The following is a 20,939-nucleotide window of genomic DNA, read 5'->3' on the forward strand; positions in this document are numbered from 1 at the left end:
TCCCGCGGGGCAGCTGGGATATGAGGAGCCGCCACAATCTGTGCAGACACACCCACCACCACAAGTCAAATCATACTGCAAAAAAGAGCCAAAGTCAGCTGGAGAGAAACACACACACACACTCTGCAGGAAAGCATGTTACTGGTGCATTCAAATTCAAAAAAAAAAAACAGGTCGACAAATGACATTTGCGTCGAAAAATAAAAAAACTAAATTAGGGCAAAATATTCAAGTGCCTGTGATATTCTGGTCTCTAGATCGATTGCTCAGTTCCTTCAATTTTGGTCTAAGAGGTTGATTTAATCTATGACTGCAATTATGGTTCTACGCATAATATAAAAAAAACACAGAAATGAAGTTCTCTCTCAAAACATCAAGCTCTTAATCCTAACATTCCCAGAACTTCTCCAAATGACACTTCTAATGGGGTTTAAGAATAAGATTAAGAAGACTAGATAAAGGAGAAAGTTTAAGCCATAAATTGAATGGAACAATACGTGAAATGGTTCCGGCTAAATGTACATGTCTTGTATTAGCAAAACTTCAAAAGTAAAAAAATCAAAAAAAAAAAATAAGGAAGTAACTTTTACTGTGCCATCTGATCTCTCACGGCACAAAAGTGATTTGCACTTCCTCAATATGTGTTGTTTGTTTTCCATGCAGAGGTCTAAAGATATCTTAAATCAAGATGCATTTACTTGAGAAGCAAAATGATCTTCAATTTAGAAGTCTGGTTTTTTTACTGAGAAAATGCAGACAGAAAAGGTTTCTGATTAAAAAAGGCCCAAACTTAAATGAAAATATTTTCATTCCCCACTGGCAGATTCTTCTTTAAGCATAAACTTTTTTTTTTTTTTGTTCAGTTTCTCAGAAAACAAGACTTCATGTTCAGTTTGCATCGCAAGTAAAGTATCTTTATTTAGGATGTTTCGATATGTGTATCTGGTTCATGCAAAGAGATTCATGCAACATTAGTCCCATGCCTGTATTGATGTGACCAGACTTTCCTGCTCCTATTCAAAAATCTCTTTAAGCCTCGTTGTAAGGGGTGAATAAGGCTTTTAAAGAGCCGCACAAATCCTGTTCTAACCACCTTCCAGAATAGTTTCGTGAGGGGGGCAGCCCACACCTTCCAGAATTAGTTTTTGTGCCATGTGATTTATTTATGAGATTTGTGCTGTTTAATCTAGTTTTGTGTTATGGATTGTTTATGATTTTTTTGTATTTGAGTTGAATTATGATTTCGTGTTTGGTCACGTTATGCCAGGCTTCTTGTCTAAATGGCCGTTCTTTGACCGACGGTGTCGACATAAGCTGCAATGTGGACCAGACTTCATGCTGATACTATAACAACGTCACTTTGTAACACCTCACGGTCCGCTTGAACAATAGTCCCTGCTGCCGCAGACCAGTGACTGTATGAGCGAGATAATCAGACAATAATCTGCTCTCACGGTTAGTTTGGGTGTGTTGAGGGAAGCAGACGAGAGTTACTGCTTTTCATTGCATCTCGACTCCTCACCAGCTGTGTGTGTTTGGGTACCTGTGGGCGAGCGCTGGACTTGAACGTATGAGCGTAGCGTGATGTCGGTGGAGCCGCTGGACTCCAGTGGGATGGGATGCTCGTGAAAGTGCCGGAAACATGTCCTGCGACTGTCTGGAACCACAGGTGATGAACGTGACGAATGACTGACCGCTGTCCCAGTTCACAGACAACCGCAGGTGCGGCCAGGACACAACACATTCATTATTCATGTGTTCATTTGGTGATATTATTAGAAATAATAAATATATATATATTCATATTTATATGGGAACGTGTGTGCAATAAATGTAAACAATTATGCCACTGGAAAAAAAGATGTTCTTGTTTAGTATTTTAGTCTTGTTTCTATATAAACACTCTTTACTCAAGATGCATGTACTTGAGAAGCATAAAATGACTTAAAAAGGGATATTAAGGCTTGTTTCTTTAAAAAAATGGGGCGAAAAAATAAACTTGTTCCCCTTTAAATTAAGATTCTTACCCCAATGGCAGATATTTTTTTCTTGTTTTGAGCAAAAACTATCAAAAAAAAAAAAAAAAAATTATTAATTCAGAAAAATAAGACTTAATATCTTAAGTTCATTTAAGTCATAAGTCATTAGATATTTGTAATCAGAAACGAGACAAAAAAAATGCAAAGTACAAAAAATAATTTTTTTTATACATTCATATATTTATATATCGTGACCCTTGACCACAAAACACCAGGGTCAATTTATCAAAATTAGATGTTATACATAATTTCCATTGATGTATGGTTTTTATTAGGATAGGATAGAACATTTGGCTGAGATACAACTATTTGAAAATCTGGAATCTGAGGGTGCAAAAAAATCTAAATATTTGAGAAAATCATCTTTAAAGTCCCTTAGCATGCATATTACTAATCAGAAATGAAGTTTTTAATATACTTACAGTAGGAAAATTTACCAAATATCTTCATGGAACATGATCTTTACATATCCTAATGATTTTTGGCTAAAATATCGACAATTTTGACCCATACAATGTATTGTTGTCTATTGCTACAAATATACCCCAGAGACTTAAGACTGCTTTTGTGCTGCAGGGACACATCTGTGTGCGTGTATCATCTGTTTATGTGCATCATATACCATGTTAGCACTCAATCAATTCCATTCAATTTGCCATAACTTTAACAAGAATTGTCCAAAATCCTAAAAGTTTAAAATGATATACTTCCCATCACATAGTCCATGCATATTTTGCAGAATATTGAAAAATATAAACACTGGTTTCCCATTTGTGGAAATGTATTAGTATATTGCATTATATTTTCTATATATTTCTGTTTCGTACAGGACAGCACTGAAGAGCAGCATGTTTCCTGCACCTGTATTATATCTGCTACAAGACGTCCACAAGCGCGTGCATGTCGCGGCCTCACCTTGGCTTTTTCCCTGGAAGTTGAAGTTGAGGACGTATTCTCCAGGACGCGTCTCGCTCTGGCGGATCACAAACAGGCCGTGAACTCTGTGCACCCGCCGGCGAGAACGAGCTGGCCGCGCCCGCACCCGTGACAGCGTCCCGTTGAACCATGGGTAACCCGTCAAACTGGCATCTCCTTCCGCTTCCCTTGGGGTTTTCACCTGGGCTTCCTAAACGACAGGAGCATGTGAATGATGTGTGTGTGTGTGTGTGTACCTGGTATGACCAGATGACCCCACAAGGATAGTAATACCAGTAAATTTTGACCTCGTGGGGACATTTTTTGGTCCCAATGTGGAAACATGCTTAAAAAAAATCATCCAGAATTAAGTTTTTTAAAAATGTGTGAGGGGTAAATTTAGGGTAAGGGGATAGAAAATACAGTTTATACAGTAGAAAAAGCATTATGCCTATGGAGAGTCCCCATAAAACATGTATGTGTGTGTGTGTGTGTGTCATGCTGCTGGTGCAGGAGCCAAATCTGTCCCAACATGTTTTTAGACTGAAAACTGGTCATAAACTAGGAACTATTAAATGTCGGTAATTCTGGAGATGGGAAATAATGAATAAAATCATGACTATTATATCTATAAAATATATACATAAAACGCTTACCAAAACAACAACAATTCAGTGCATCTAAACTGACACGAAACAAACAAGCTCGTTCCCATTCTAATCAATAAAACAGCCTGATGTGTGTCGTGTGAGATAATGCTTGATTTAATGTGCTGCAAAGCTACCCTTGCTAGTTACAATTTTCATATATGTCTGAAATAAAATGGTTATATTCACAAATATCATATGAAAAAATTAATATTATGATGAATACATCTGGATATTACAATAATTCCAAAACGCTAAATAATGTATGAAACCACCCAGATGTAAAAGGTAACACAGAAAAACTACAACTGAAATCATAAATAATAAATTGTTACAGCATACAAAAAAAACCAAAAAAAATAGGACAATTTGCCCAGATAAAATTGTGACAACTTGCCCCAGCCTGACATTTATGAAAAACACAAATCGACCTTCATCATATAGTGGACTCTTCTGTTAAATGCAATGTTTTATCGTGTTGACATGTTACTCAGCATAACATGATAATACTGTAATTTTAGCAAAGAATTCACAGGAAAACGTAAGAAATCAGTAACTGAGGTTAACCCCCAGTCTCTCCTATTAGCAATCCAAAACTAAAAGCAGCCAGACTGTTATTTGTAATATTTGCATGAGGACAGTTTTTTCCTGTCTACCTGCCCAATGTGTGTGCTGCGGGCTCTCTAGCTACACAGCAAAAAATCCAGAGTGAAATCAACTCTGCTGGGAGTACATGTGAGATCACAATCAAGAGTGTGAAAGTGTTAAAATAGGAGTGTTAAATTAACATTGAAGCAGAGTTAAAGTTAATGAGATAATTAAGTGATTAACTGAGTGATGATTGACCATTATTGACGAGACCTGATGTTTAACAAGCAGAATCAACAAAGACAAAAATCAAAAAAATTTATGTCACCATTATAGTGGTCAGTGTTTGCTTTAGTTGGGCTCTTGACTCTTCCGTTTTTAAAATTAGATTTGGTTTGGCTGTTATAACTCAGTTGTAATAGAGTTATAAGTTATATGTCATTATATATGTCATTTTAAGTTATAATGTTTACTGTGTTGAGATGTGCTGCGTTTGGTCTCGTACTCTATCGCATACGTTGTCAGTGTCGTGCGCTTGCTTAGACCTTTTGTTGTGATAAACAGTAAAGTGTGTTCAGCTGAATTCAATTTCCGTTTTTGGTCTGACGGGTATACAAAAAAGGTTAGTAAACCGCGGCAGCGGTCGGCGGCAGCCCTCCTGTTAAGCCCTCCTCGTGTGAAGACCGAAGAGTGTAAAGACCATCGACTCTACCGTGCGACTCCACCGGGCAGGGACACCGGCAAGGGATATAAGTATTGTTTTTGATTAATCCTTTTTCCTTCTATTTGTTTCACTTCTGTTTCAGTTTGTATAACTAATTCTTACTATGTGTTTCCAGATCCCTACTATCACTTCCACTCGCAAACCACGCATCACACACTGTAGGCAGCGCAATCCTAACAACCTGCACACTCTGCCTATGTCTGCTAATACACTATCTTTTTCTATTGGTCTCTGGAATTGCCAAGTCTGTTGTAAACAAAGCCGATTTCATTACTTCTATTATAAGTCATTCAAAGTTTAATCTCATGGCCCTGACAGAGACCTGGATCAAACCAGAGGACAATGCTACACCTGCTGCCCTCTCCAATAATTTCTCATTTTCCCACTCCCCCCCGTTTGACTGGAAGAGGTGGAGGTACTGGTCTGCTCATCTCTAATGATTGGAAATTTAATCCTTTTACCATCTTTGGGTATCAACAGTTCCTTTGAATCTCATTCCGTTACTGTTACCTACCCTCTTAAAATACATTTTGTAGTTGTCTATCGACCCCCAGGACCACTAGGTAACTTTTTGGATGAATTAGATGTGCTGCTCTCAACCTTTCCTGAGGATGGTACTACGCCCTCCCCTAATTATGCTTGGAGATTTCAACATCCACCTAGATAAACCTCTATCTGCTGACTTCCACACTCTGCTTGCCTCTTTTGATCTCAACCGAGTGTCAACTACTGCTACTCACAAATCAGGCAACCAACTGGACCTTATTCACACGACACTGCTCCACTGATCATGTACTGGTTACTCCACTGCACACCTCAGATCACTTCCTCCTCTCCTCTTAACCTCAGCATGGGTTCCTGACACATCACTTACCCAGCCCCATGTCATCTTTCGACGTACCCTACGCTCACTCTCACCCTCCCGGCTATCTGCAATGGTTTCATCTTCGCTTCCTTCCCCTAAACTGTTAGCATCTTTTGATGCTAACAGTGCTACTGATACTTTCTGCTCCACTCTTACATCTTGTTTAGACACTGTTTGCCCCTTGTCTTCCAGGCCAGCCCGTACCACCCCTTCAGCCCTTTGGTTATCTGATGTTCTACGCGAACACACGTTCTAAGCTTAGAGCTGCTGAAAGGTTTGTGGCGCAAATCCAAAAATACTACTGACCTTAATGTGTATCAGTCCTCCCCCTCCTGCTTCATCTCTAATAGCTGACGACTTTGCCACGTTTTTTCATTAATAAAATAAATTAAAAACATCAGTGCACAATTTTCCACACCACAATCCATCAAGCACATCTCACCAGCAAACATACACTCATTCAAATCCTTCTCTTCACTCTCTGAGGCAGAAGTCTCCAAACTCACCCTTTCTAATCATCCTACTACTTGTCTGCTTGATCCTATTCCATCTAATTTCCTTCAAGCCATTTCTCCTGCAGTTGTACCTGCACTCACTCACATCATTAACACATCCCTTCATACAGGTGTTTTTCCCCCTCATCATTTAGACAGGGCTCGTATCACTCCGCTACTTAAAAAAAAAACCCACCCTCAACCCATCTCTTTTAGAGAACTACAGACCAGTTTTTCCCTTCTTCCTTTCATTGCAAAAACACTTGAAACGAGCTGTATTCAACCAAGTCTCTACCTTTTCTCACACAGAACAACCTCCTTGACAGCAACCAATCTGGCTTCAGAAGTGGACATTCAACTGAGACTGCCTTGCTCTCAGTTGTTGAGCCTTAAGACTGGCAAGAGCGGAATCCAAATCTTCAATACTTATCTTGCTTGATCTATCTGCTGCTTTTGACACTGTTTAACCACCAGATCCTCCTGTCAACCCTACTGACAAAGGGCATCTCAGGAACCGCACTCCAGTGGTTTGAGTCTTACCTATCAGATAGGTCCTTCAAAGTATCTTGGAGAGGTGATGGTGTCCAAGTTGCAACATCTAACTACTGGGGTACCTCAGGGCTCAGTTCTTGGACCACTTCTCTTCTCTGTCTACATGGCATCATTAGGTTCTGTCATTCAGAAACATGGCTTTTCATACCATTGCTATGCTGATGACACTCAACTCTACCTCTCATTCCATCCTGATGATCCATCGGTAGCTGCTCGCATCTCAACTTGTCTAACAGACATTTCTGCTGGATGAAGGACCATCACCTTCAACTCAACCTTGCCAAGACAGAACTGCTTGTGGTTCCAGCAAACCCATCGTTTCATCACAATTTCACCATCAAGTTAGGCACATCAACCATAACTCCTTCAAAAACAGCCAGAAACCTTGGAGTTATGATTGATGCTCAGCTAACTTTCTCAGACCACATTGCTAAAACTGTCCGTTCCTGCAGATTTGCTTTATTCAACATTAAGAAGATCAGGCCCTTTCTTTCCGAACATGCTGCACAACTCCTTGTTCAAGCTCTTGTTCTGTCCAGGCTGGACTATTGCAACGCTCTCTTGGCAGGCCTTCCAGCCAGTTCTATCAAGCCCTTTACAATTAATCCAGAACGCGGCAGCAAGATTAATTTTTAATGAGCCGAAAAGAATACACGTCACACCTCTATTTATTAATTTGCACTGGCTACAAATAGCTGCTTGCATAAAATTCAAGGCATTGATGTTTGCATACAAAACCAGTACTGGCTCTGCACCCCTTTACCTAAATTCATTACTTCAGACTTATGTGCCCTCTAGAAGCTTGCATTCTGCAAGTGAACATCGCTTGGTTGTGCCATCCCAAAGAAGCACAAAGTCACTTTTACGGACTTTTAACTTAAATGTTCCCTCCTGGTGGAATGACCTGCCCAACTCAATCCGAGCAGCTGAGTCCTTAGCCATCTTTAAGAATCGGCTAAAAACATATCTCTTCCATCTTTATTTGACCCTCTAACTTTTTCACTCACTATTCTAATTCTATTTAGAAAAAAAAAAAAAAATCTAACTACCTTTTTAATGTTTTTGTATTCTATCTATTTTCTTTTCATTTATTTTACAATTATAAAAAAGGCCTCTAAAACTAGCTTGCTCTATTCCTTTTCTATTCTATCTGTTTTCTTTTTATTTATTATATTATTTAAAAGCCCTTGCTACGTATACTGTGTTTAGGCTAACTGAGACTTGTTATAGCACTTATATATCATTTGCTCTTTTGTTGTTTTTGATTGCTTCCATTGTCCTCATTTGTAAGTCGCTTTGGATAAAAGTGTCTGCTAAATGACTAAATGTAAATGTAAATGTAATGTAATAGAGAGAGGAGCAAAAATAAAAACATGATTATGTGATATTAGTTATGTTTTTACATAATAATTATTTGACCTGAATCACCAAACTTATTTAAAGCCCAAAACATAAAGGACATTACTAAGACAATTCAGGTAATAATTTACTTATGCCACAGTGCATCATGGGAGCCATGGATGAATTTTGATAGGTGGCACCCAGAATGCACTGCAAACACAAGTCTCCTGCAACATGCTTTTTTGATTGTCACCGTCGTTGAGGTTCACAGGTTGATTCTTGATGTTTGCAGGTCTAAATGAAAGACTCTTTTGAAAAGATTTTTGAACAAACAACTTTTAAGAAATTCCACAGATTGTATTTAAAATGCTGGTAATCCTATGCTGAAGAATCATTCGGCCGCAATAATCAACAATGAAATTTTAACTCAGTGATTCAGGAAAACCAATATTTTTTTCTTTGCCCTTCTGTTTTATAACTTCATTACAACATCCAAGCAAAACCTGACTTTAAAATTTTAAGGGTCAAGAGCCCAACTAAAGCAAACATTGGCCACTATAATGGTGATATTAAAATAGTGATTTTTGTCTTTGTTGATTCTGCTTGTTAACATCAGGTCTCGTCAATAATGGTCAATCATCACGCAATTAATCGCTTAATTATCTCATTAACTTTAACTCTGCTTCAGTGTTAATTTAACACTCCTATTTTAACACTTTCACACTCTTGAGTGTGGTCTCACATGTACTCCCAGCAGAGTTAATTTCACTCTGGATTTTTTGCTGTGTACTAGGTTGTGTGTTTTCTTTCGGGTTTCTTTTGGTGCAGTAAACAGTGTGAAGTCCTTGCTCTTTTCCTGTCTAACATACATTAAGGGAAGCGTTTAAAGAATTTTATAAAAGCGAATCACCGAATCAAATCACTGTTCAGTCAATTCAGCAAAATGGTATCTTTCTAAATCTATAAGAATCCAACTGAATTCACTGACTCAAAGACTGACGCACACAAACACAACCGTCATCGTTCTGTTCTCGGTCAGTGAAGCGGATGTACCTGATGCTGTGTTAGTGTTCTGGGGCCTCTGGCGACTGCAGGAAGCGCTCTAGCGGGACATGTGAGTGTGAAGGGGTGCTGGGTGACGGGGGGCTCCTGACAGCGGGCCGCAGCCGACTGATCAGCAGCAGCAGAGCACAGCCGCTCTGACCCCCGGTGTGAACCTGAGAAACACATCCACAACATAAACCCAACTCTTCCTGAAGCTCCAGCTTACGAGAAACACATCATATGCACAAACGGAATTCATCAGAACGCTGCATGCATCTGAGCAGCTTCTATTAATAAAAACTGAGCTCTGGTGCTGATTTAGCCTGTGCTTGTGCGAGCAGACGTGTCTTGATGACGTACCGTCACACAGCAGCTCACAGCTACAGGAAGACACCAGCGAGAGTCTCTGTGCGGCTGGCTGTGAGCACACGACGCCAGCTCGATGTCATCCCCGTTGTCCCGGAAACACACAGACCACACACACTTCAGCAGCTACACCATGAAAGCGTCTGATCTTATATAACGTTTATCTGATGTCCTGGAATACAGATCTGAGTTTCTGCGGCTTCGTTACTTATTACTGTATTTAGATTAGACTTCAGTTTAGATCAGTAAACAAAAGGGTTTTAAAAGTGTTGAAATTATACTGGTTTACTCTCACTAACAACAAAACAAAACAATGCCTGGATCTCTTCATCAAGCATCAGACTTTACAACCATATACTCATTCCTACTTTTTGAGAATCACTTTGAACAATACCTACTAATATCTTAATCTATTAATTGCTTTAAATGCCCAGACATTCACATCTGCACTCATATATGTGATAGAAAACACTGTAATTCAATAGAGCTAGATCTAAATCTTGTTTGATTATTTTACATTGTTACATCAGTACTATCAGCACTAAAACACTATAGTAAAACTGATTTTCTTACTTGGTATTTTTGTCTTGTTTTCATAGATATATTTACTTGAGAAGCCAAATGACTTGAGATATTAATTCTTGTTTTCTAAAAAAAAAAAAAAATAAGTTTGCTAGTTTTAGCTTAAAGCAAGAAAAAACATCAGTCAACAGGGTAATAAACATAATCTTGTTTTATAATGAAAGCAGGATTATTTTTCTTGCTTTATTTTATTGAAATTATATTTTATTCTCATTATAAGAAAAAAATGTGTCATTTTGAAACTTTTTTTTTTTTTTCAGATAACAAGACCTAATATCTGGTTATTTTGCTTCTCAAGTAAATGTCTAATGATTTAAAAATGTTTAAACAGGACAAAAATACTAAGCAATAAATTATTTTTTATATGCATAACAGTATGACTTTCTGTAAAGTTGTTCTGAAATATTGTGAAAATATGTTTGATTTGACTTGGCATCATGGACATTACGATGAGATTGTGTCTTAAACACTAGTCTGACCAACTAGCAGTAAGTTAAGTGATCATTTAATCTCATTTTCATGCCGTTATGAGCAGTGTATAGACACTAGCATCAGAGACCGCAGTGTGGCTTCGCTTCAGTGTTAATGAAATGCCACATCAGACTCAGCCAGTGTCAATGTGTATCAGGTTTAATCTGTGACTGTGTCCCGATATGTGGATGTACTGTGAACCCCGGGCCTCAGCAGAGGAGTCTCACCCGGGGTCAATGCAGTCCTGGATGTCTGCGACCCACGAGTTCTTCTGCAGAGAGTCGATGGTCTCCAGAATGTATTCAGCACCATTTTCTACCTGCGATGGACGACACAACACCACAGTCTGAACTGACAGCACTGATCTAGATCCACTAGGTAACATGCTCGCATTTCTCAAAGAAAAGTTACATATTTGAGCATACATATGTACATGAACGTATTAAGAATGAGGGAAGTGTACCTTGAGCACGAATGTGTTGTCTTTGTCGGGCATCTCTAGAGGCATGGTGGTCCTCACCTCCACGATAGCAGACAGCGGGATGCTCACTTTGGGTTTAGATGACTACAAACACAAGTCAATGCCATTCAAGTATGCATAATGCACAGCATGAAATTCAGTGAGTGCCGTGTGGCTCTGCAGGGCTCAACAATAATGACTGTCATTTGTATTTATCATTCAAAAATATTATGTGTGTATATTAGTGCTGACAATCGATTAACGTTTTAAATAAACACACAGTTTTCTGTATTTAATCGCAATTAATTGCATATTACATTGTTATAGTTTCACACTGAACCTCTAAATTAATGAAGAAACAACAAAGATGATATATTTTAAGTGTGTGTTTAATAGCATCTTTTTACTTATTAATGATAGCCAGTATCATTGATACCAATACTGCTAATGTCTCTATTAAATGCAGTTTTAGCCATTCAACATTGCAGTATAACTCAAAGACATTATTTAAATATAGAAATTCAACATAACAGTATAATTGAATAGTTAAGTGAACTTAAAACAATCTTCACATAAACTATAAATTGGATATGCATTGAATACATTGACTAAATTGAATATCTTATAGCTTGTTTCAAGCAAGAAAAGTTAATCGGTGAGCAGAGCAGTAAGTGATTTCTCATTGATTTCCATCAATAACAGACTGCAGTCTGCTGTCTCTTTAAAACCTGACACACATCCGATTTTCTCACAACTCATATAGGACTTCTTAATTCATTTAAGACTGCTTATGAGGTCACTTGCCAAAAATGGGCATTTTTGCATAATTTTGTGTGCTTTTGTTTGAGAAAGAGAACAGTGTATTTTTTTTCATAAGAGCCTGATAAAAATTTAATTAATAAAGAGAATCTAAGACTGTATATGAAAAAAAACTCTTTTTGTGCGTAGAGAGAAAAATTTCTGTGACAAAGTATGCCAAAAAAACAAAAAAAAAACAAACAAAACTGTGACAAATAAAATTCACACTTTAGAAATAGAACGAAAATGCAATGAAACTGATGACTAAATTTCATCTACGATAGCCAACTTTTCCACAGTGATATAATGAAATCAGCACAATTTACATAATAAATATTATTGCAAGACATAAAAAACACATGCAACATAATCACAGAACACTGCAGGTCCGTAAACTGGGCCATAACTCTCTCCTGGGTCCCGGGACATTTCTTACTTTTGCCGTTTAGATACATAATTTCTAAAAAAAACCCTAGTCTTTCCATCTGCCTAACTTCTGGTTTCATCAGTTACGGTCTTGTTTATAAGGAAAGGGGATGTTGTTCTTATAACCTCAGAGTGAAACTGACGACTGAAGCTGAAGTCTCTGTGCTTTCGTCTGCATTATTTGTTCAGGGGATCTCACTTACGGTCGTTATAATGTGCTTTATTAGTTTCTGAGCACTGTGAGGATGCATGAAGACAGACAGGAGCTTAGCTCGGCTGTTTATGTTGTAGTTAGCATGGATATTTTTACCCCGTTTTTAGTTTGTTCAGGAAACGGAAGTCATTAGCACTGTCTTGAGGGACTAAAATTGCTCTGAGATTGGCTTCCCAAAATCTTGATGCAAAACCAAAATGCGGAATAGGATTTTAAGAGGCCGGATCTGACTCATTTTTAATGAGGAAAACATTACTACTAACATACGTCCGGTTCATCTGTTCCTTCATGAAATCACCTCATGTGTGAAGCTACACTAGATGAACTCAATGTTAGAAGAAATCTACTCAGATAAATATTTATGAACCACATTTGTCCTCATGTGGAATCGAACACCAAAAGACAGTCTTCAAATAATGAAAAGTAGACTGGCAAATATAGCATTTTACAATCGTGTTCGCTGACCTCCTCGTGTATGCTTCACACAAAACTGGAAAAGCTCTTTTGCTAACAATACTTCTGGCAGTGAGGACACAGAGGGTCTTTTTTATCACTTTATCAGTCCATCAGCGCTTTTAAGTAAAAACTGCTGCATATCAGAAAATTCCACACCTAAACACACACCAAACAAATATGGCTGTTCAATCAGACGGCCTCTTCCTGGCAAAGTGGCGTTCTCAGCCTTGTCTTTTAGTCAGAGGTCTGGCTACATTAGAGTAACCCAAAAACTAACCAATCCCTAAACCTAAACCTAAACCTAAAGCCAGTGGTTCTCAGTTTTTGTGTGTGATGCTAAAATTGCTCTAAGATCAGCTTCCCAAAATCTTTTTTTTTTTCAACATATAAATAAAAACACATAATTAAACAAATATGATTTCTTACAATATCCCAAAACTAAATGAATAAATTGGTTTATTTTATAACATTAAGTTTATTATTATTAACCTGTTCAAACTGTGTTCAAAGTTCTATTACTCAATACCAGTAAGACTTACAGTGATTCTGAGGTTTGCTCTGTTTAGAAACAAACCTCCGAATGTCACCTTTCAAAAGAGACCAAAACCATGCATATACTCCAAATGCTTCAAAAACAGCATGCAATTTACTTTGGCTATGCTTCTTTTTAGGTGTTTTAGGCAATTTTTACAGGAATGCTAAGGGGTTAAACAAAAAAATTGACAGTCAAGGTCCAAAAGGTCTGGAGAATCCCCAACACCGCACATTTTGGATGTCTCTCTTATCTGACACACATTTGAGGTCTTGGAATCTTTACTAATGAGCTGATGAATTGAATCTGGTGTGTTTGATTAGGGAGAAGTCTAAAATGTGCAGCATTGGGGTTCTCCAGGACCAGGATTGGGAACCACTGTTCTTTTTCACCTGTTATAAACAGCTTAATCTAAACCAGCGGTCTTCAAACTTGCTCTTGCTTTGATTGGGCTGGAGCTGAGATCTGCAGGACAGTAGCTCTCCAGGAGCAGGCTCGAGACCGCTGATCTAAACTGTAGTTCGGGGCTGATCCCTGACATTTCTCATGATTTAGTATACTTATTTTAAACTAAAAAATATGAAAGTATACTTTTAGTTTACTTTTTATGTACTTCTCAGAAATGGGCTTTATGTACTTCTAAGATATATACTTATAATGACAATTAAGTATACTTGACTTATACTTACAAAAAGTCAAAATATACTTGAACTTTACTTAAGTATACTTAATAAAATAAACTTGAAGTATACTACTTTTTGGTAAGGGCATGTGTGTAATACACGCTTGCACTGTCATTGTTTGAATCTGAGCCTTGTCACAAGCTTCATTAACCAGTGTACCCATTGCAAATAACAATTAAATGAATTTTACTCTTATGAAACTAACTTTACATACAGAAGAGTATCCAGAGGGAGACTAACACAAAAAATTTCAAATATTTAAAAAAAGATGAAGATGTCCACTTTGCCCATGCAGATAATAGATTAAGATCTATCCTATATAACAGAGGTCTAAACGATTATTTTACTGCTCCTGATTACGTCGGAGACCCACAATCCCAAATCATAAATATCAAACATGTTTGATGGGAGCGAGCAAGCGTCACCTACCGGATGTTGCGTGCTTCTATATCTGAAACTTGGGAACCACAAACACACCACGAAAGTGGAGTATTGAGAAAGATAATTTTTCACTGTGAAACTGAACACAAGAGACAGCTGACAAAATTGATTGTCCTCCATTTGTTTTTCTTAAAGGGGTCATCGGATGCTACATGGACTTTTAAGAGTTGTTTGAACTGAAATGTGTGTGTAAACAAACAATCCTATAATGATAAAAATCCACCCAGTGTTTTTTTTTAATCTCGTTAAATTATTTCCCCTTTCTCAAATCAAGCTGATCTCAGATGCCTGTCTGTGTGACATCACAAAAAAACAGGCCCCTCCCACGATAGTTTGATTGACAGTAGCGTTTCAGCACAGACTAGACTGGCATCTTACCTTAGACCCGTCCTGAGTGACTGTCATCAGTCCACCAGTGTTTCACCGCCGGAGCAGATGTAGACAAGAATGGCCCTGTCCCAAATGGAACACTTCATGTGCACTTTCGGTCTTACGGACTTACAACGGCTGCTGTGTGCGCGTGTCCATTAAGTCCACGAGACTGCAGGGTGTCCCATTCGTCATTTTAGCTTTCAGAAGGGTGCTCGCGAGTGCCCCCTTTGTGGCTGGCTGTGGGGCAAGCTCCACAGCAGACTTCTACCCAACAGTCAAAGCGGCATTACGTCACAAAAAAGTGCGTATTTAGAGGAAGACCGCGAGGGTTTAGGGTGCCATTTGGGACAGGGCCAATGACTCCTAAGGGATTTAAGTGTTCTGTTGTTGGATGTAATAATGAACAGCAGAGCTCATTTGCATTTAAAGGAAAATGCTACAAAACTGCTTGCTCTGAAAAAGAGCGGTTTTTGACAGGGTAAAAAAATTGTTTTTTACACTACCATTGGGAAATTTTAACCAAACTATAGCCCTATTCGCATGGGATTAGTATTAACTAGGGACCTTGTGTGATTATGAAATGACCTCCCCACATCTGAATTTTGTGTGGTGCATTTGCACGGGATAAGCGAAGCCTGTGATTTTACTCGAATTTACTGACTTATCTCCTGAATACCTGGATGTCAAGGCTTTGAGAGTCCCATTCTATGGTCCGGTTAGATGGATTTAAAAAAAGAAACTAATATAGTCTCGTGCGCTATGTCATTTACATTTCACCAGGTTAAAATAATATCTCAAGCTTTATACTTGATTTATTTGTAACATTAACCTCAAAACCTTTTCAGCTTTCTCTTTCTGCAAATTGTATGGTGTAGCGATATGACAGCATCCAAAATACTATCAAACACTACAACGCTGATCCATTCTTCGCAAAAGACGGATAAAAAGGCGCACAGGAAACAAAAACCTCGAAAAACGATATACGACCTGCCAAATACTGGCCAAATCACAGAGATGCCGATTCGCACGGGATTAAGATCACAGACAACCTCCGCAATTATTACAAATGACTGGAGGTCACCAGGTAATACTAATCCCATGCGAATAGGGCTTATGTTACAGACTCATTAAGACCCTAAAGAATCATATCAACTTGTGGAACATGGGCATCCAATGACCCCTTTAAGTCATGTTTGATCTCGTGAGTCTCCGAGAGAACTCATGTCACTGTGAAATCGTTCCAACAATCAACAAGTGTGTGGTCTGGTCGAATCATCTAGTGTGTGCATTAAGAGGATTAAATTCTTAAAATCGGTTAAAACGGTCATAATGTCTGTGGTCTCCCAAAGTTTAAAAATGGATTAAGATTTGAAAATCGTCTGGTGTGTCCCAGGCCTAAGTTTAGTTCCAACCTTTTCAAGTCATCCTGAACACCTTGATTAGCTGGTTCAGGTGTGCTTGATTAGGGTTGGAGCCTAACTCTACAGGACAGTGGATCTCCAGGAGCAGGGCTGAAGGGCTCTACCGTTTAAGAATAATCGGTTTTCTTCCCTAACCCACAAACTCTCATACTAATTAGAGTTTTATCAGAGTGCTGGTCTACCTTTGGTGGAACGTAGAATTCAAGCTGGAACTTCTCTCCTGCGTCCACTTGCGCCGCGGTCTTCCTCAACAGTAACCTGCATTTCTGCCACTGCGCCGCGCCCATACAGTTATTGTCATCAGCCACCATGTATCTAAGCGCACCCTCCCTCTGGATCTCCAGCAGCTCCGCTTTATGGCCCTGAGAGCCCCGCGGTAGCCGTAGCTTCTGGCTCCAGTGTTCGGACCCCACGGACTCGGCTCCATTGGTCCTCCTGGAGCTCCCCAAGGGATCTGGCTCTGGAGAGGCCCTGCGGTGCCAGATCTCCTTCACCCAGTCCACCACGCTCAGACTCATGTTGCGGAGGGAAAAGCCCTTCTTGAATCGAGCCTTGCGTCGCCCCAATGACACATCCTCCGAACTCCTGGATTGGCTCACGGTTGCCTTCTACGGGTGGGGGTCTGCTGTTCCTGTCCGCTGGCTCCGCCCCCCTCCACTGTCCATGCTATCCAGCGATTCGCTCGAGGCCCCCACGTCTTTGCGCCGATGGTAGAGGTTGTGGCTGAGGGGCAGCGTGCAGCTCTGTATGCCCACGAAGGGTGCGATGCTGTACTTCAGAGCGGAGGAGTCTCCCGAGAGCCGGGACCTTGAACTTGGTCGAGGGCGGCGGAGAAGCAGGTCAGGAAGTGCTGAGCAAAGTGTTGCGAGAAGTTGGCATCAGCACCAGGTGAGTCATAGCATGGGTTCTCGCTGATGAATCGCCGGAACTTGTAGGCAAAATCAGCGGCGGAAGCTCGAGCGTGAAGCTCACAGAACTCCTTCCAGTCAGGCCAGCGTGCAGGAGGAGTGCTCCGGGCTGCTGGGAGCCCCGTCGCCATTCATTACTAGGGTCCAGGCCATCGCAAATGCCCTGGCAACCACTGACACACAGACAAAAAGAGAGAAAGCGAGAGAGAGAGAGAGAGAGAGAGAGAGACAGGTCAGTAAGCAAAATCGAAAGGGTGAAGCAAAATGGATTTACAAGGCCCTATTTATTTATCCCATGTGGCACAGACTGACAGACTGGATATGACCCACAAAACACGTAAGCAGGAAAAAAGTGTGTGGATTCCGATATTCTCAGAACAGTTTCAGGGCCTCATGCATTATTTCCATATTGTTGGAAATAAATCCGATATTCAGACTCAGATATGCACATTTGTGTCGGATATTTCTCTGTCGATGTGATGAATGACGTCAACTCAGGGGGACACTTTTGCGAGTACAGTGTTGCCAAGTTTTTTCTGCAGAATTGGTTTACTTTTTTACTAATCAAAAAAATCCAAATTAGGCATCAAGAACTGCAGTGTAAACTGGGCCAAAGTGTCATTCAGACTGGTATTGCCTTACAAATGTCTCAGCCAAGTCAATCGATTTTGAGAGCAAACTTCCAAAAGAACACAACTTGGTGGAGGGTGGGGGTGTTGCTTCTGAGAAAATCAGCCCCATCAGGTGTAGATTTGGTCAGTCCAATCAAATTGAAAATGTTTGTAAATTAATATTCCTCATTTTCCTCATACTGCTTTTTTATACTGACTACACGTGGCTTCTAAAAACTTACAATTAAGAAGAAGATTTTGCTAAAATTTTCCCTACTGCTCTTTTACATACATGAGTTATTTTCAACTCCCATCCTACAAAATTTGTCCAATCTTTTAAACCTTCGCTCAGCTGATATTCAGCCCAAATTTCTAAAAAGTTTACATTTTCAAAAAACCTGTTCTAGAGAAATGGCAATAATTTGGTGCATTGCAATGAAAATCCTGCTCTGAGTTTATTGGAGCAGTCTGGAAACAGCCACCTTCTAGTTAAGCACTATAACAGACACTACAGCAGATGTCTGAATTTATTCATAATAGATTTTGTTTGTGTTTTAAAGAACATTTCATCATTACTATGCAATCAAATGTAACCTTGTCAGTTAATGAAAAAAGCCATAAACACACAAGCATCTCTATTATATGCATGATGGGAATTTCCATGCAAGCCAATTTGTTGTGGTTTTGAAATGCAGAATTACATTTACAATAAACATTAAAAAATGATCATCATTCACCACAGCAAGAGAATCAATTTCATCACACTTCATTACATTGACTAATTCAGGTGAACACAGCCTAAGCATAATCCATAATGAACATAAGATCCATTACATTAAATATATGAACTGCACTGTATTTCTGCATTGATCAAAAAACGCCCCCAAATTTATCATCTTGGATGCTGGCATTTGGGCTTTAAAAGAAAAACTGTATTTTTTTAAACAATATACAAAAACACCCATTACCACATGAGGGTACAATGCAAACACTTACTCAACATATATTTGGGTAAATGTTGTGGCAATAAAAAAAAAAACAAGAGAAGCAGAACACAAAATGTCCGCAGACTGAAACTACTGCAAGATTTTAACCATGTTAAGCAAAGCCAGACCACAAAGTGCTCTGCCACAGCACCGTCAGGAGAAGGACACAAGTACCCTAAAACACACCGACAGCCGGACTGCAAGAGCTGCACAATAAGATTACTGTCAAATAAAAAACAGTTGCACAATTAATCACTTTTCTGACACAGACCACACAGCAGTCTCTTCTCTCTGACAGTAGACTTAGACCTTATTTTCCAATCATAATGTAGAGAATGACACTGAGTGCAGAGACACACAGACCAGCATCTGTCTGAAAAAAAAAGAGCCATTCACTGAACACGTGACATTAAGACAAGTGTATTATACGAGATCAGTACAATACAGTGGACTCCACAAATATGGCACCCTTGGAAAATGTTCGCAAAAACAGGCCATGGAAAAAATCTCTTTGGTGTTTATCTTCGTGGCCTTTTGTTTCAAAATATTACACAAAAATCTAACCTTTATTAAAGTAACAACACCCAGCATTTCATACTTTTGTGTAAACCTCCCTTTGCAAGATAACAGCCCTGAGTCTTCTTCTATAATGCTGTAATGAGCTTTATAATAAACATACCCCCCATGGCAAGGGATCCGATCCAAGACCATTCTTTCATACAGAATCGCTCCAGATACAGAAGGACCACGCTCGTCCCACAGGTTCTCTGTGTGTGACAAAACCTTCAATCTGTGGTCCGAGTGACTTACTTCGGATCAGCTGTTGGACACTGTCCTGCTGGACAGATCCGGCCACAGCCCGGCGAAGCTTCCGTGACACGAGTTTGATGTTTGAGAACAAAGGTTTTTTTATGGCAAACTTTCCCAACACATTTGTGGTTATTTAAGGTGGTCTTAGAGAGACTCTCTGATCCTAAGACTCACCAGCAATCTGAACTTCTCCAAATCTGATCTTTACAGCCCACTCAAACCAGATCCATCGCGTCGTCTTATTCCAGCGCCACTGTTAACATCTCCACTTGGATTTTATAACATGCTAAAATTATTCATATTTTAATTAATTTAATATACATATTTTAAAGAATTTTATACCCATTCATTTAAATATATATATATATATTATAATTATATATATTATATATATATATATATATATATATATATATAACATATATATTATTCAGAATTTTACTTTAACTAAAGGTAGATTTTTGTGCATGGAAGACTACGACCAGCCTGCAAACTAATTTTCAGAGTCTTGTTTTGTCCAAGGGCGGCCGATATTAGTGAACTTAAAGTAGATAAATACATAAGATAACATTTATACACACACTTATACTCTAGTGACAGCACGCTGAAAAAGCATATTTTATGAGCTGCTAAAAAACACACACAATTTACCTATAACTAACCGCTTTCTCCAATATATAGACAGGTTATTTTTTAATATACTAGGGTATTTAATTTAGTATCACATTATTTAATTTTAATTTTTAACTCACATTCACTTTTCCACATACTGTAGTTCTGCCCCCAGTTTGTTCATTGCTCTGATGACTTGACACAGTTATGGGGATTCATAAGTGGAGATTTATTCACCACTAAATATTGATAATTCTTGTTCTTCTTCCTTACACATGCTTCTCTGTGCTCCTAATTAAGAACTATGGCATTTATTAGTACATATTTGTATATTTATTGTCAACCATTTTTAAAGTGACTGCAAAAACTAAAAGTGGGGGGGGGGGGGGGGGGGGGGGGGGGGGGGGGGGGGGGGGGGGGGGGGGGGGGGGGGGGGGGGGCCCCCCCCCCCCCCCCCCCCCCCCCCCCCCCCCCCCCCCCCCCCCCCCCCCCCCCCCCCCCCCCCCCCCCCCCCCCCCCCCCCCCCCCCCCCCTCTTTATAATCCTCGAGGATTTTGGGAACTAAAAAATTTTTTTTAAAA

At 39.3% G+C, this 20,939-nt stretch overlaps 1 pseudogene; it reads right to left on the bottom strand.

Moving 5' to 3' along the window:
- Positions 1–1,395: 1,395 nt before the first annotated feature.
- On the bottom strand, positions 1,396–17,474 carry LOC122147646 (annotated as a pseudogene).
- Between the last annotated feature and the right edge of the window lie 3,465 nt (positions 17,475–20,939).

The sequence above is a fragment of the Cyprinus carpio genome, chromosome A15 (genome assembly GCF_018340385.1).
Source record: "Cyprinus carpio isolate SPL01 chromosome A15, ASM1834038v1, whole genome shotgun sequence".
NCBI classification, from domain to species: Eukaryota; Metazoa; Chordata; class Actinopteri; order Cypriniformes; family Cyprinidae; genus Cyprinus; species Cyprinus carpio.